Here is a 17,406-nt window from a genome sequence, read left to right on the forward strand (position 1 = left end):
GAACTCTAATTAATCTATAATTATTTCTAAGTAAAAAAAATTATCTAATTAAATTCTAAGATATTAACAATTAAATTCTAAAATCATTCTAAATTAAACTAAAATTCTAAAAATAAATCTAAATCACAAAAGAACTCTAATTAATCTATAATTATTTCTAAATAAAAAATTACCTAATTAAATTCTAAGATATTAACAATTAAATTCTAAAGTCATTCTAAATTAAACTAAAATTCTAAAATAAATATAAATCACAAAAGAATTCTAATTAATCTATAATTATTTCTAAATAAAAATTATCTAATTAGATTCTAAGATATTTTCCAATTAACATTAAAAAAAAATAAAAAAAATCATTATGGTCTTAACAAAACAACAGCCAATCGTGTGGGGGTGCTGATAGGGATTAATGGGCCAAGTCTGGAAGGCCCGAAACAAACCTCTTAGGTTAACTTAAAACGAAAGAAAAAAAAAGAAGAAAAAAGAAGCGTTATTTTTGATAGCCTTTCTCTCTCTTCAATTTCCCAGCCGCTCACAACACTCTGTAAACCCTAAAACTCTTCTCTCTTCTTCGTTCAGTTTACCCTCACCCTCTCGACCTGTGAACAACAAAAACTAGGACATCCAAGGCTAGGGAAAGCAAAGTCCGGTCATGGCGGAAAACACAAGTTTAACGGCGGCCCTTACGAACTATCACGGTGATGCCGCCATGAGTATCCAGAACTCAAACCAACGTCATACCCTACCCAAACACAAAGGAAAACCACAAACCTAAATCTCACCGTGAAATTTCCAAGAAAACCGAGAACAACAACAAACAAGATCCCAAAATCAGAAAATCAAGAAAAAAAAAGACTCCAAATCTTCAAATCCAAACCAAACCAAATGCAACAACATCTTCACGCAATAATCATGGGGGTCACGTTCTAGGAGGCAATGCAAATATGACGATAATATCAGAACATGCAAAGGAGAGTTTTAAATACCAAATCGGAGCTAGTCCGACGTTAAGATTTCGGCAAGGCGAGGTATGTATCTTTATCACCTTTCTGAACTTTTCTCCTTCTTCTTCTCTGTTAAGTGCTTTTGGGTTTTTTTTCGAGAAAATAATCTCTTGCTGTGTTTATGATGTTGTGTTCTGGTTTAGGGTTTTGAGAAAATATCTTTGCTGTTTTGTTCTTGATGTTGCTAAGTCTTAAAGAAAAATTTCTTGCTGTTGTATTGCTAAGTCTTAAAGAGAAAATAATCTCATTAACCTTTTTTTAACGTTTATGAAATATTGCTAAGTCTTAAAGAAAAATTTCTTGCTGTTGTACACTTTTTTCTCCATATTATCTGGGATTCTATTTTTGATAATTTGTTACTGTTTTAAGCTATTGTCAAAATGCTTTTTTGAGTATTCATGTTAACCTGTTGGGTAAAGCTTTGAGCAAGTAGTTTATTTTGTTGTTTTTTCAGTTTCTTAAACGCTTCTGAAAAGTGCTTTTTATTTAAGCTATTTTTTTTCTCTTTGCAGGTTACAGGAAGTTACAGGAATGAAGTGACTTTGATGGATAGTTTGTGGGCTGTAATACAGCAAGGTTGGAGGCGCGCCCCAAGTTCAAAGAGATTTCAATTTGATTACCTGACTTTGGTCTTTAGGATTTATTCCCATTTGTAGCAAATTTCACTGTAATTACATTGGTTTTTTTTTAAGACAAATGTGTGCTTGGATTATGTAACTTATTGAATTAAAAGTCTAATAACCATTAATAATTATGTATTCAACCTTTTAATCTTTCAAAATTTAATTCAATATTTATTTATACTAATCAATTTCAACTTTTAAAAACAACAAATTTCTAACTTAAGTATAATGAATTAATCTAAAAATAAATTTCTAATTTAAGTATAATGACTTAATTTAAAAACAAACTTCTAATTTAAGTATAATGACTCAATTTAAAAACAAATTTCTAATTTAAGTATAATGACTCAATTTAAAAACAAATTTATAATTTAAGTATAATGACTTAATTTAAAAACAAATTTATAATTTAAGTATAATGACTTAATTTAAAAACAAATTTTTAATTTAAGTATAATGACTTAATTTAAAAAATAAATTTCTAATTTAAGTATAATGACTTAATTTTAAAAACAAATTCTAACTTAAGTATAATAACTTAATTTAAAAAAAACAAATTTCTAATTTAAGTATAATGATTTAATTTTAAAAAAACAAATTTCTATTTTAAATACAAAAATCTAAAAATGGGACTTTTAATTTAAAAAAAACACATACATATTTCTAAAAAATGCAAATTCTAAATATGGGACTTTTGAAACAAAGAAATCTCATGGATTAAACCAAAATGGCCGGACAAAATTGGGGTATGACAGAAGGCAATAGAGAAAGAGAAGAGGAAAAGTAAGGAGAAGAGGGGAAGAACAAGAGAGAAGCTAGGGTTTCCAGAGAATTGAAGAGGTAAGGGGGGAATCCTTATTATTACGGGTTAGTATGATCGGGTCAACGGGTAGAAGTATGTTTAGGTTTAAATCCCTAATTTTGTATGGTTTTGGAATTGATGGGTTTTGATAAGTATTCTTGATTTGTGGTGATTTGATTGTGTTAAAACTGTAAATTAATGTTATATACTTAGAGTATTATATGCGTCATAATTTTCTGAACGTTTGACTTTTTACGGAATCGAAATCGGAGGTCCGAAAGTCCTCCAACGATGAAAAACGCAGAAAATTCTGCATTATGTTTTTTTGTTAATGCAGGAATAGCATTCTGTTTTGCGTTAACAGGTTAACCAAATGCGTTAACCGGTTAACACTGTTGAAAATCTGTTAGAAATTTGTATTCTGTCTTGCGTTAACATGTTAACCAAATGCGTTAACAGGTTAACACTGTTGAAAATCTGTTAGAAATTTGTATTCTGTCTTGCGTTAACAGGTTAACCAAATGAGTTAACAGGTTAACACTGTTGAAATCTGCCAGGAAGTGTATTCTTTTTCGCGTTAACAGGTTAACACTGTTTGAAAAGTGAAAATTTGAGATTTAAATGCTGTATTCGTTTTGGAATGAAATCTAAGTGTGCGTATTTGATAAGTAGCCTATATTTATGAATGATATATTGTTATGAATGTGTATATGTACCATTGGTGGATTGTGAATGATATATTGTTATGAATATGTATATGTACCATTGGTGGATTGTGAATGATATATTGTTATGAATATGTATATGTACCATTGGTGGATAATTCATAGAGTTAAATTATGGTGATATGTGGAATATTGAGATGGTAGAGATGATCTTCATTGCATATGTGTTGGTATTTGTACATTCATTCATGGCATGGTCGGCTTCATAGTGGAAGCAGTGAACCTGTGGGTTCACATAGACGTTGATCCTTAATTGGAAATAGGCGTAGCATATGTTGATCCTTAATTGGAAATAGGCGTAGTAGTGGCTTGGATTCTAGATATTGAATCGAAAAGCGGTGAAACTGTGGGTTCACATAGACGTTGATCCTTAATTGGAAATAGGCGTAGCACACGTTAATCCTTAATTGGAAATAGGCGTGGTAGATAGACGTTGATCCTTGAATGGAAATAGACGTAGCACACGTTGATCCTTAATTAGAAATAGGTGTGGTAGATAGACGTTGATCCTTAATTGGAAATAGGCGTAGCACACGTTGATCCTTAATTGGAAATAGGCGTGGTAGTGGCTTTGATCTTGTCCGGATCGGAAGCGTGGCTTGGATTCTAGATATTGAATCGGAAAGCGGTGAAACATTGGGTTCACATTGAGGTACCGCATGCATAGAGTCACATGTCTTGCATTGAGTCACATTAGAGTCATGTGATAATTGAATGTTTGCATTGATGTGATTGTGAGGTGTGTATGAGATTTAGTAATTGAATTTGGTGATGTTTGGATACATAATTTGGCAAAATATGTGATTATGTGATAGTTGTAGTTGTGTGTATATTTGTGAATATAGTATTGGATTTGAATATTATGCTTCTTGAGTTTTGATGGATGTTTGAAACATGTGAAATAAATATTGGTTAGTATTATTTACATTGTTATATGAAGTGTGATGAATTCCTTTAATTGTTGATTTAATCATTGTGCCTTATTATACTTCTTCATAATGATTTGAATTCTCACCCTTTCTGTTTGAATGTTACCTTTACATGGGTATCGTGCAGATACTCAGGAGTAGTATCGCTGAAGTAAATGGAAGGTAGCTCACTCGAGGTTTAGCCGGAGAGCTTCCGTATTCTAGTTTGGAGACTAGGTAGTGAGTCAATGCTCTGGTCATGTAACACTGGGTAGATTAGTAGTATTGAACTTGTGTCCTATTTGGATAAGTATTATGTTATTACTTGTGAACATGCTTATTTGCAATTGCTATTGAGAGGCCATAGTGCCAAATATTCTGATAATGGTTTTAGTTTATTTTGAAGAGATTATTGAGAGATGATCATGGTATGGGACATGGATCATTTGATGAAATGCATGAGTATTCATTATTTTCCGCTGCGAACATATATTCTGGAATATTCATGATAATTGAAAGGTGTTATTTTAAATGACCAGGTGTATGGTATATTGATGATGAATGATGTTTGGTTTCTGAAAGCTTTTAGTTTTTGAAAACGTCGATGTGACGCCCTTTTGTTTATATGCGTGCTTATTTATATGTTAAGTATTTTGGGATAGAAAAAGGGGTGTTACAAAAATAATTCCGATAAAATGCAAATGACTCGTCAGACTCATCATTCAAAGTCTGCCTCTTCATCATATTTTCTAAATTCGCCTTAGAGAGCTTCACCATCTCTTCTAAGCACTTATGAGTGTGCTTAGATATAAATCCCTGCATAACACATTTGAAAATAATTTAAAATTTTAATTTAAAAAAAATACAAAAAAACTATACTAGTACATTATTATTTATTAAATACCTCTCCCAATAATGAAGACATTACAATTTCCAGCTTCTCTAGAACCTCCTCAGTAGGAAATGGTTTAAGATCTATCATAAAACAATATCAAGGCTGAACATTAAGACTAAAAAAAAAGCAAAAAAGTCGAAGAAAATACAAACTTACTTTCTTTCACTTTCAGCCCGAGGAAGAGTGAATTTCTCATTGAAAGTCTTCTGCTAATCTCAGTTGCATGTACAAGATCCAGACATAAACAAAGAATTATTTATATATCTATAGAATACAAATTAGCACAAAATAAGAGTGTATATTACCACTGATGCCTGTGTCAGTCTCAGCAGGCTCAGTCTCGACAAGTTCAGTTATATCACTCTCAGCAGGCTCAGTCTCAACAAGCTCAGTTATATCACTCTCAGCAAGCTTAGTCTCAACAAGCTCAGTTATATCACTCTCAGCAAGCTCAGTTATGCCAGTGTAAATAATAAACAAAACAAATCCATTATAAATAAATCATTTATTAATAGTAAGCATGCATAATTAGGTTTTGAATAAGCATACAAAACAACAATGCAAATCAATAACAATAACAATATTAGAAATAATTCAATTAATAACCTAACTAAGAAAATACAAATTAAACAAATTGATTACAAAATGGAATCTCATTGATTTATGAACATGAATGAACATATAAAAGAATCAACTAAGCAGAAAAAAATTTCATAACCAATAAAAAAAATAAAAATCTAACAAAGCTATCAGAAAGTTAAAAACGAAAGAATCAACTAAGCAGAAAAAAATTTCATAACCAATCAAGATAATAAAAATCTAACAAAGCTATCAGAAAGTTAAAAACGAAAGAACCAACTAAGCAAAAAAAATGTCATAAGCAATCAAGAAAATAAAAATCTAACAAAGCTATCAGAAAGTTAAAAACGAAAGAATCAACTAAGCAGAAATAATTTTCATAACCAATCAAGAAAATAAAAATCTAACAAAGCTATCATAAAGCTAAAAACGAAAGAATCAACTAAGCAGAAATAATTTTCATAACCAATCAAGAAAATAAAAATCTAACAAAGCTATCAGAAAGTTAAAAACGAAAGAATCAACTAAGCAGAAATAATTTTCATAACCAATCAAGACAAAAAATCTAACAAAGCTATCAGAAAGTTAAAAACGAAAGAATCAAGAAAATAAAAATCTAACAAAGCTATCAGAAAATTAAAAACGAAAGAATCAACTAAGCAGAAATAATTTTCATAACCAAACAAGAAAATAAAAATCTAAGAAAGCTATCAGAAAGTTAAAAACGAAAGAATCAACTAAGCAGAAATAATTTTCATAACCAATCAAGAAAAAAAAATCTAACAAAGCTATCAGAAAGTTAAAAACCAAAGAATCAACTAAGCAGAAATAATTTCCATAACCAATCAAAAAAATAAAAATCTAACAAAGCTATCAGAAAGTTAAAAACAAAAGAATCAAATAAGCAGAAATAATTTTCATAACCAATCAATAAAATAAAAATCTAACAAAACTATCAGAAAGTTAAAAACAAAAGAATCAAATAAGCAGAAATAATCTTCATAACCAATCAAGAAAATAAAAATCTAACAAAGCTATCAGAAAATTAAAAAGGAAAGAATCAAATAAGCAGAAATAATTTTCATAACCAATCAAGAAAATAGAAATCTAACAAAGCTATCAGAAAGTTAAAAACCAAAGAATCAACTAAGCAAAAATAATTTTCATAACCAATCAAGAAAATAAAAATCTAACAAAGCTATCAGAAAATTAAAAACGAAAGAATCAAATCAGCAGAAATAATTTTCATAACCAATCAAAAAAATAAAAATCTAACAAAGCTATCAGAAAGTTAAAAAAGAAAGAATCAACTAAGCAGAAATCATTTTCATAACCAATCAAGAAAAAAAATCTAAGAAAGCTATCAGAAAGTTAAAAACGAAAGAATTAACTAAGCATAAATAATTTTCATAACTATAAAGAAAATAAAAATCTAACAAAGCTATCAGAAAATTAAAAACGAAAGAATCAAATATGCAGAAATAATTTTCATAACCAATCAAAAAAATAAAAATCTAACAAAGTTATCGCAAAGTTAAAAACCAAAGAATCAACTAAGTAGAAATAGTTTTCATCACCAATCAAGATAATAAAAATCTAACAAAGCTATCAGAAAGTTAAAAACGAAAGAATCAACTAAGCAAAAAAAAAAATTTCATAAGCAATCAAGAAAATAAAAATCTAACAAAGCTATCAGAAAGTTAAAAACGAAAGAATCAACTAAGCAGAAATAATTTTCATAACCAATCAAGAAAATAAAAATCTAACAAAGCTATCATAAAGCTAAAAACGAAAGAATCAACTAAGCAGAAATAATTTTCATAACCAATCAAGAAAATAAAAATCTAACAAAGTTATCAGAAAGTTAAAAACGAAAGAATCAACTAAGCAGAAATAATTTTCAGAACCAATCAAGACAAAAAATCTAACAAAGCTATCAGAAAGTTAAAAACGAAAGAATCAAGAAAATAAAAATCTAACAAAGCTATCAGAAAATTAAAAACGAAAGAATCAATTCATAACCAATCAAGAAAATAAAAATCTAACAAAATTATCAGAAAGTTAAAAACGAAAGAATCAACTAAGCAGAAATAATTTTCATAACCAATCAAAAAAATAAAAATTTAACAAAGCTATCAAAAAGTTAAAAACCAAAGAATCAACTAAGCAGAAATAATTTCCATAACCAATCAAGAAAATAAAAATCTAACAAAGCTATCTGAAAGTTAAAAACGAAAGAATCAACTAAACAGAAATAATTTTCATAATCAATCAAGAAAATAAAAATCTAACAAAGCTATCAGAAAATTAAAAACGAAAGAATCAACTAAGCAGAAATAATTTTCATAACCAATTAAGAAAAAAAAATCTAACAAAGCTATCAGAAAATTAAAAACGAAAGAATCAACTAAACAAAAATAATTTTCATAACCAATCAAGAAAATAAAAATCTAACAAAGCTATCAGAAACTTAAAAACGAAAGAATCAACTAAGCAGAAATAATTTTCATAACCAAACAAGAAAATAAAAATTTAACAAAACAATCAGAAAGTTATAAACGAAAGAATCAACTAAGCAGAAATAATTTTCATAACCAATCAAGAAAATAAAAATCTAACAAAGCTATCATAAAGCTAAAAACGAAAGAATCAACTAAGCAGAAATAATTTTCATAACCAATCAAGAAAATAAAAATCTAACAAAGCTATCAGAAAGTTAAAAACGAAAGAATCAACTAAACAGAAATAATTTTCATAAACAATCAAGACAAAAAATCTAACAAAGCTATCAGAAAGTTAAAAACGAAAGAATCAAGAAAATAAAAATCTAACAAAGCTATTAGAAAATTAAAAACGAAAGAATCAATTCATAACCAATCAAGAAAATAAAAATCTAACAAAATTATCAGAAAGTTAAAAACGAAAGAATCAACTAAGCAGAAATAATTTTCATAACCAATCAAAAAAATAAAAATCTAACAAAGCTATCAAAAAGTTAAAAACCAAAGAATCAACTAAGCATAAATAATTTCCATAACCAATCAAGAAAATAAAAATCTAACAAAGCTATCAGAAAGTTAAAAACGAAAGAATCAACTAAGCAGAAATAATTTTCATAAACAATCAAGACAAAAAATCTAACAAAGCTATCAGAAAGTTAAAAACGAAAGAATCAAGAAAATAAAAATCTAACAAAGCTATTAGAAAATTAAAAACGAAAGAATCAATTCATAACCAATCAATAAAATAAAAATCTAACAAAACTATCAGAAAGTTAAAAACAAAAGAATCAAATAAGCAGAAATAATCTTCATAACCAATCAAGAAAATAAAAATCTAACAAAGCTATCAGAAAATTAAAAAGGAAAGAATCAAATAAGCAGAAATAATTTTCATAACCAATCAAAAAAATAAAAATCTAACAAAGCTATCAGAAAGTTAAAAACCAAAGAATTAACTAAGCAGAAATAATTTTAATAACCAATCAAGATAATAAAAATCTAACAAAGATATCAGAAAGTTAAAAACGAAAGAATCAACTAAGCAGAAATAATTTTCATAACCAATCAAAAAAATAAAAATCTAACAAAGTTATCACAAAGTTAAAAACCAAAGAATCAACTAAGCAGAAATAGTTTTCATAACCAATCAAGATAATAAAAATCTAACAAAGCTATCGGAAAGTTAAAAACGAAAGAATCAACTAAGCAAAAAAAAATTTCATAAGCAATCAAGAAAATAAAAATCTAACAAAGCTATCAGAAAATTAAAAACGAAAGAATCAACTAAGCAGAAATAATTTTCATAACCAATCAAGAAAATAAAAATCTAACAAAGCTATCATAAAGCTAAAAACGAAAGAATCAACTAAGCAGAAATAATTTTCATAACCAATCAAGAAAATAGAAATCTAACAAAGCTATCAGAAAGTTAAAAATCAAAGAATCAACTAAGCAGATATAATTTTCATAAACAATCAAGAAAATAAAAATCTAACAAAGCTATCAGAAAATTAAAAACGAAAGAATCAAATAAGCAGAAATAATTTTCATAACCAATCAAGAAAATAAAAATCTAACAAAACTATCAGAAAGTTAAAATCGAAAGAATCAACTAAGCAGAAATCATTTTCATAACCAATCAAGAAAAAAAATCTAAGAAAGCTATCAGAAAGTTAAAAACGAAAGAATCAACTAAGCATAAATAATTTTCATAACTATCAAGAAAATAAAAATCTAACAAAGCTATCAGAAATTAAAAATGAAAGAATCAAATATGCAGAAATAATTTTCTAAACCAATCAAGAAAATAAAAATTTAACAAAGCTATGTGAAAGTTAAAAACGAAAAAATCAACTAAGCAGAAATAATTTTCATAACCAATCAAAAAAATAAAAATCTAACAAAGCTATCGGAAAGTTAAAAACCAAAGAATTAACTAAGCAGAAATATTTTTCATAACCAATCAAAATAATAAAAATCTAACAAAGCTATCAGAAAGTTAAAAACGAAAGAATCAACTAAGCAGAAATAATTTTCATAACCAATCAAAAAAATAAAAATCTAACAAAGCTATCACAAAGTTAAAAACCAAAGAATCAACTAAGCAGAAATAGTTTTCATAACCAATCAAGATAATAAAAATCTAACAAAGCTATCAGAAAGTTAAAAACGAAAGAATCAACTAAGCAAAAAAAATTTCATAAGCAATCAAGAAAATAAAAATCTAACAAAGCTATCAGAAAGTTAAAAACGAAAGAATCAACTAAGCAGAAATAATTTTCATAACCAATCAAGAAAATAAAAATCTAACAAAGCTATCATAAAGCTAAAAACGAAAGAATCAACTAAGCAAAAATAATTTTCATAACCAATCAAGAAAATAAAAATCTAACAAAGCTATCAGAAAGTTAAAAACGAAAGAATCAACTAAGCAGAAATAATTTTCATAACCAATCAAGACATAAAATCTAACAAAGCTATCAGAAAGTTAAAAACGAAAGAATCAAGAAAATAAAAATCTAACAAAGCTATCAGAAAATTAAAAACGAAAGAATCAATTAAGCAGAAATAATTTTCATAAGCAATCAAGAAAATAAAAATCTAACAAAGCTATCAGAAAGTTAAAAACGAAAGAATCAACTAAGCAGAAATAATTTTCATAACCAATCAAGAAAATAAAAATCTAACAAAGCTATCATAAAGCTAAAAACGAAAGAATCAACTAAGCAGAAATAATTTTCATAACCAATCAAGAAAATAAAAATCTAACAAAGTTATCAGAAAGTTAAAAACGAAAGAATCAACTAAGCAGAAATAATTTTCATAACCAATCAAGACAAAAAATCTAACAAAGCTATCAGAAAGTTAAAAACGAAAGAATCAAGAAAATAAAAATCTAACAAAGCTATCAGAAAATTAAAAACGAAAGAATCAATTCATAACCAATCAAGAAAATAAAAATCTAACAAAATTATCAGAAAGTTAAAAACGAAAGAATCAACTAAGCAGAAATAATTTTCATAACCAATCAAAAAAATAAAAATTTAACAAAGCTATCAAAAAGTTAAAAACCAAAGAATCAACTAAGCAGAAATAATTTCCATAACCAATCAAGAAAATAAAAATCTAACAAAGCTATCTGAAAGTTAAAAACGAAAGAATCAACTAAACAGAAATAATTTTCATAATCAATCAAGAAAATAAAAATCTAACAAAGCTATCAGAAAATTAAAAACGAAAGAATCAACTAAGCAGAAATAATTTTCATAACCAATTAAGAAAAAAAAATCTAACAAAGCTATCAGAAAATTAAAAACGAAAGAATCAACTAAACAAAAATAATTTTCATAACCAATCAAGAAAATAAAAATCTAACAAAGCTATCAGAAACTTAAAAACGAAAGAATCAACTAAGCAGAAATAATTTTCATAACCAAACAAGAAAATAAAAATTTAACAAAACAATCAGAAAGTTATAAACGAAAGAATCAACTAAGCAGAAATAATTTTCATAACCAATCAAGAAAATAAAAATCTAACAAAGCTATCATAAAGCTAAAAACGAAAGAATCAACTAAGCAGAAATAATTTTCATAACCAATCAAGAAAATAAAAATCTAACAAAGCTATCAGAAAGTTAAAAACGAAAGAATCAACTAAGCAGAAATAATTTTCATAAACAATCAAGACAAAAAATCTAACAAAGCTATCAGAAAGTTAAAAACGAAAGAATCAAGAAAATAAAAATCTAACAAAGCTATTAGAAAATTAAAAACGAAAGAATCAATTCATAACCAATCAAGAAAATAAAAATCTAACAAAATTATCAGAAAGTTAAAAACGAAAGAATCAACTAAGCAGAAATAATTTTCATAACCAATCAAAAAAATAAAAATCTAACAAAGCTATCAAAAAGTTAAAAACCAAAGAATCAACTAAGCATAAATAATTTCCATAACCAATCAAGAAAATAAAAATCTAACAAAGCTATCAGAAAGTTAAAAACGAAAGAATCAACTAAACAGAAATAATTTTCATAATCAATCAAGAAAATAAAAATCTAACAAAGCTATCAGAAAATTAAAAACGAAAGAATCAACTAAGCAGAAATAATTTTCATAACCAATTAAGAAAAAAAAATCTAACAAAGCTATCAGAAAATTAAAAACGAAAGAATCGACTAAACAAAAATAATTTTCATAACCAATCAAGAAAATAAAAATCTAACAAAGCTATCAGAAAGTTAAAAACGAAAGAATCAACTAAGCAGAAATAATTTTCATAACCAAACAAGAAAATAAAAATTTAACAAAGCAATCAGAAAGTTATAAACGAAAGAATCAACTAAGCAGAAATAATTTTCATAACCAATCAAGAAAATAAAAATCTAACAAAGCTATCATAAAGCTAAAAACGAAAGAATCAACTAAGCAGAAATAATTTTCATAACCAATCAAGAAAATAAAAATCTAACAAAGCTATCAGAAAGTTAAAAACGAAAGAATCAACTAAGCAGAAATAATTTTCATAACCAATCAAGACAAAAATCTAACAAAGCTATCAGAAAGTTAAAAACGAAAGAATCAAGAAAATAAAATTTAACAAAGCTATCAGAAAATTAAAAACGAAAGAATCAATTCATAACCAATCAAGAAAATAAAATTTAACAAAATTATCAGAAAGTTAAAAACGAAAGAATCAACTAAGCAGAAATAATTTTCATAACCAATCAAAAAAAATAAAAATCTAACAAAGCTATCAAAAAGTTAAAAACCAAAGAATCAACTAAGCAGAAATAATTTCCATAACCAATCAAGAAAATAAAAATCTAACAAAGCTATCAGAAAGTTAAAAACGAAAGAATCAACTAAGCAGAAATAATTTTCATAATCAATCAAGAAAATAAAAATCTAACAAAGCTATCAGAAAATTAAAAACGAAAGAATCAAATAAGCAGAAATAATTTTCATAACCAATTAAGAAAAAAAAATCTAACAAAGCTATCAGAAAATTAAAAACGAAAGAATCAACTAAACAAAAATAATTTTCATAACCAATCAAGAAAATAAAAATCTAACAAAGCTATCAGAAAGTTAAAAACGAAAGAATCAACTAAGTAGAAATAATTTTCATAACCAAACAAGAAAATAAAAATTTAACAAAGCAATCAGAAAGTTATAAACGAAAGAATCAACTAAGCAGAAATAATTTTCATAACCAATCAAGAAAATAAAAATCTAACAAAGCTATCATAAAGCTAAAAACGAAAGAATCAACTAAGCAGAAATAATTTTCATAACCAATCAAGAAAATAAAAATCTAACAAAGCTATCAGAAAGTTAAAAACGAAAGAATCAACTAAGCAGAAATAATTTTCATAACCAATCAATAAAATAAAAATCTAACAAAACTATCAGAAAGTTAAAAACAAAAGAATCAAATAAGCAGAAATAATCTTCATAACCAATCAAGAAAATAAAAATCTAACAAAGCTATCAGAAAATTAAAAAGGAAAGAATCAAATAAGCAGAAATAATTTTCATAACCAATCAAAAAAATAAAAATCTAACAAAGCTATCAGAAAGTTAAAAACCAAAGAATTAACTAAGCAGAAATAATTTTAATAACCAATCAAGATAATAAAAATCTAACAAAGATATCAGAAAGTTAAAAACGAAAGAATCAACTAAGCAGAAATAATTTTCATAACCAATCAAAAAAATAAAAATCTAACAAAGTTATCACAAAGTTAAAAACCAAAGAATCAACTAAGCAGAAATAGTTTTCATAACCAATCAAGATAATAAAAATCTAACAAAGCTATCGGAAAGTTAAAAACGAAAGAATCAACTAAGCAAAAAAAAATTTCATAAGCAATCAAGAAAATAAAAATCTAACAAAGCTATCAGAAAATTAAAAACGAAAGAATCCACTAAGCAGAAATAATTTTCATAACCAATCAAGAAAATAAAAATCTAACAAAGCTATCATAAAGCTAAAAACGAAAGAATCAACTAAGCAGAAATAATTTTCATAACCAATCAAGAAAATAGAAATCTAACAAAGCTATCAGAAAGTTAAAAATCAAAGAATCAACTAAGCAGATATAATTTTCATAAACAATCAAGAAAATAAAAATCTAACAAAGCTATCAGAAAATTAAAAACGAAAGAATCAAATAAGCAGAAATAATTTTCATAACCAATCAAGAAAATAAAATCTAACAAAACTATCAGAAAGTTAAAATCGAAAGAATCAACTAAGCAGAAATCATTTTCATAACCAATCAAGAAAAAAAATCTAAGAAAGCTATCAGAAAGTTAAAAACGAAAGAATCAACTAAGCATAAATAATTTTCATAACTATCAAGAAAATAAAAATCTAACAAAGCTATCAGAAAATTAAAAATGAAAGAATCAAATATGCAGAAATAATTTTCTAAACCAATCAAGAAAATAAAAATTTAACAAAGCTATGTGAAAGTTAAAAACGAAAAAATCAACTAAGCAGAAATAATTTTCATAACCAATCAAAAAAATAAAAATCTAACAAAGCTATCGGAAAGTTAAAAACCAAAGAATTAACTAAGCAGAAATATTTTTCATAACCAATCAAAATAATAAAAATCTAACAAAGCTATCAGAAAGTTAAAAACGAAAGAATCAACTAAGCAGAAATAATTTTCATAACCAATCAAAAAAATAAAATCTAACAAAGCTATCACAAAGTTAAAAACCAAAGAATCAACTAAGCAGAAATAGTTTTCATAACCAATCAAGATAATAAAAATCTAACAAAGCTATCAGAAAGTTAAAAACGAAAGAATCAACTAAGCAAAAAAAATTTCATAAGCAATCAAGAAAATAAAAATCTAACAAAGCTATCAGAAAGTTAAAAACGAAAGAATCAACTAAGCAGAAATAATTTTCATAACCAATCAAGAAAATAAAAATCTAACAAAGCTATCATAAAGCTAAAAACGAAAGAATCAACTAAGCAAAAATAATTTTCATAACCAATCAAGAAAATAAAAATCTAACAAAGCTATCAGAAAGTTAAAAACGAAAGAATCAACTAAGCAGAAATAATTTTCATAACCAATCAAGACATAAAATCTAACAAAGCTATCAGAAAGTTAAAACGAAAGAATCAAGAAAATAAAAATCTAACAAAGCTATCAGAAAATTAAAAACGAAAGAATCAATTAAGCAGAAATAATTTTCATAACCAATCAAGAAAATAAAAATCTAACAAAATTATCAGAAAGTTAAAAACGAAAGAATCAACTAAGCAGAAATAATTTTCATAACCAATCAAAAAAATAAAAATCTAACAAAGCTATCATAAAGCTAAAAACGAAAGAATCAACTAAGCAGAAATAATTTTCATAACCAATCAAGAAAATAAAAATCTAACAAAGTTATCAGAAAGTTAAAAACGAAAGAATCAACTAAGCAGAAATAATTTTCATAACCAATCAAGACAAAAAATCTAACAAAGCTATCAGAAAGTTAAAAACGAAAGAATCAAGAAAATAAAAATCTAACAAAGCTATCAGAAAATTAAAAACGAAAGAATCAATTCATAACCAATCAAGAAAATAAAAATCTAACAAAATTATCAGAAAGTTAAAAACGAAAGAATCAACTAAGCAGAAATAATTTTCATAACCAATCAAAAAAATAAAAATTTAACAAAGCTATCAAAAAGTTAAAAACCAAAGAATCAACTAAGCAGAAATAATTTCCATAACCAATCAAGAAAATAAAAATCTAACAAAGCTATCTGAAAGTTAAAAACGAAAGAATCAACTAAACAGAAATAATTTTCATAATCAATCAAGAAAATAAAAATCTAACAAAGCTATCAGAAAATTAAAAACGAAAGAATCAACTAAGCAGAAATAATTTTCATAACCAATTAAGAAAAAAAAATCTAACAAAGCTATCAGAAAATTAAAACGAAAGAATCAACTAAACAAAAATAATTTTCATAACCAATCAAGAAAATAAAAATCTAACAAAGCTATCAGAAACTTAAAAAACGAAAGAATCAACTAAGCAGAAATAATTTTCATAACCAAACAAGAAATAAAAATTTAACAAAACATCAGAAAGTTATAAACGAAAGAATCAACTAAGCAGAAATAATTTTCATAACCAATCAAGAAAATAAAAATCTAACAAAGCTATCATAAAGCTAAAAACGAAAGAATCAACTAAGCAGAAATAATTTTCATAACCAATCAAGAAAATAAAAATCTAACAAAGCTATCAGAAAGTTAAAAACGAAAGAATCAACTAAGCAGAAATAATTTTCATAAACAATCAAGACAAAAAATCTAACAAAGCTATCAGAAAGTTAAAAACGAAAGAATCAAGAAAATAAAAATCTAACAAAGCTATTAGAAAATTAAAAACGAAAGAATCAATTCATAACCAATCAAGAAAATAAAAATCTAACAAAATTATCAGAAAGTTAAAAACGAAAGAATCAACTAAGCAGAAATAATTTTCATAACCAATCAAAAAAATAAAAATCTAACAAAGCTATCAAAAAGTTAAAAACCAAAGAATCAACTAAGCATAAATAATTTCTATAACCAATCAAGAAAATAAAAATCTAACAAAGCTATCAGAAAGTTAAAAACGAAAGAATCAACTAAACAGAAATAATTTTCATAATCAATCAAGAAAATAAAAATCTAACAAAGCTATCAGAAAATTAAAAACGAAAGAATCAACTAAGCAGAAATAATTTTCATAACCAATTAAGAAAAAAAAATCTAACAAAGCTATCAGAAAATTAAAAACGAAAGAATCGACTAAACAAAAATAATTTTCATAACCAATCAAGAAAATAAAAATCTAACAAAGCTATCAGAAAGTTAAAAACGAAAGAATCAACTAAGCAGAAATAATTTTCATAACCAAACAAGAAAATAAAAATTTAACAAAGCAATCAGAAAGTTATAAACGAAAGAATCAACTAAGCAGAAATAATTTTCATAACCAATCAAGAAAATAAAAATCTAACAAAGCTATCATAAAGCTAAAAACGAAAGAATCAACTAAGCAGAAATAATTTTCATAACCAATCAAGAAAATAAAAATCTAACAAAGCTATCAGAAAGTTAAAAACGAAAGAATCAACTAACCAGAAATAATTTTCATAACCAATCAAGACAAAAAATCTAACAAAGCTATCAGAAAGTTAAAAACGAAAGAATCAAGAAAATAAAAATTTAACAAAGCTATCAGAAAATTAAAAACGAAAGAATCAATTCATAACCAATCAAGAAAATAAAAATTTAACAAAATTATCAGAAAGTTAAAAACGAAAGAATCAACTAAGCAGAAATAATTTTCA

The 17,406-nt window shown here is 25.6% G+C and overlaps 1 long non-coding RNA gene across 1 annotated transcript; it reads left to right on the forward strand.

Moving 5' to 3' along the window:
* The first annotated feature begins 372 nt into the window (after window positions 1-372).
* LOC127074339 (uncharacterized) lies at window positions 373-1,767 on the forward strand. The gene is made up of 2 exons (XR_007786076.1): window positions 373-1,028; window positions 1,517-1,767. It is a non-coding gene; the product is annotated as an uncharacterized LOC127074339 (long non-coding RNA).
* The last annotated feature ends 15,639 nt before the right edge of the window (window positions 1,768-17,406 follow it).

This window comes from Lathyrus oleraceus, chromosome 1 (genome assembly GCF_024323335.1).
Source record: "Lathyrus oleraceus cultivar Zhongwan6 chromosome 1, CAAS_Psat_ZW6_1.0, whole genome shotgun sequence".
NCBI lineage: Eukaryota > Viridiplantae > Streptophyta > Magnoliopsida > Fabales > Fabaceae > Lathyrus > Lathyrus oleraceus.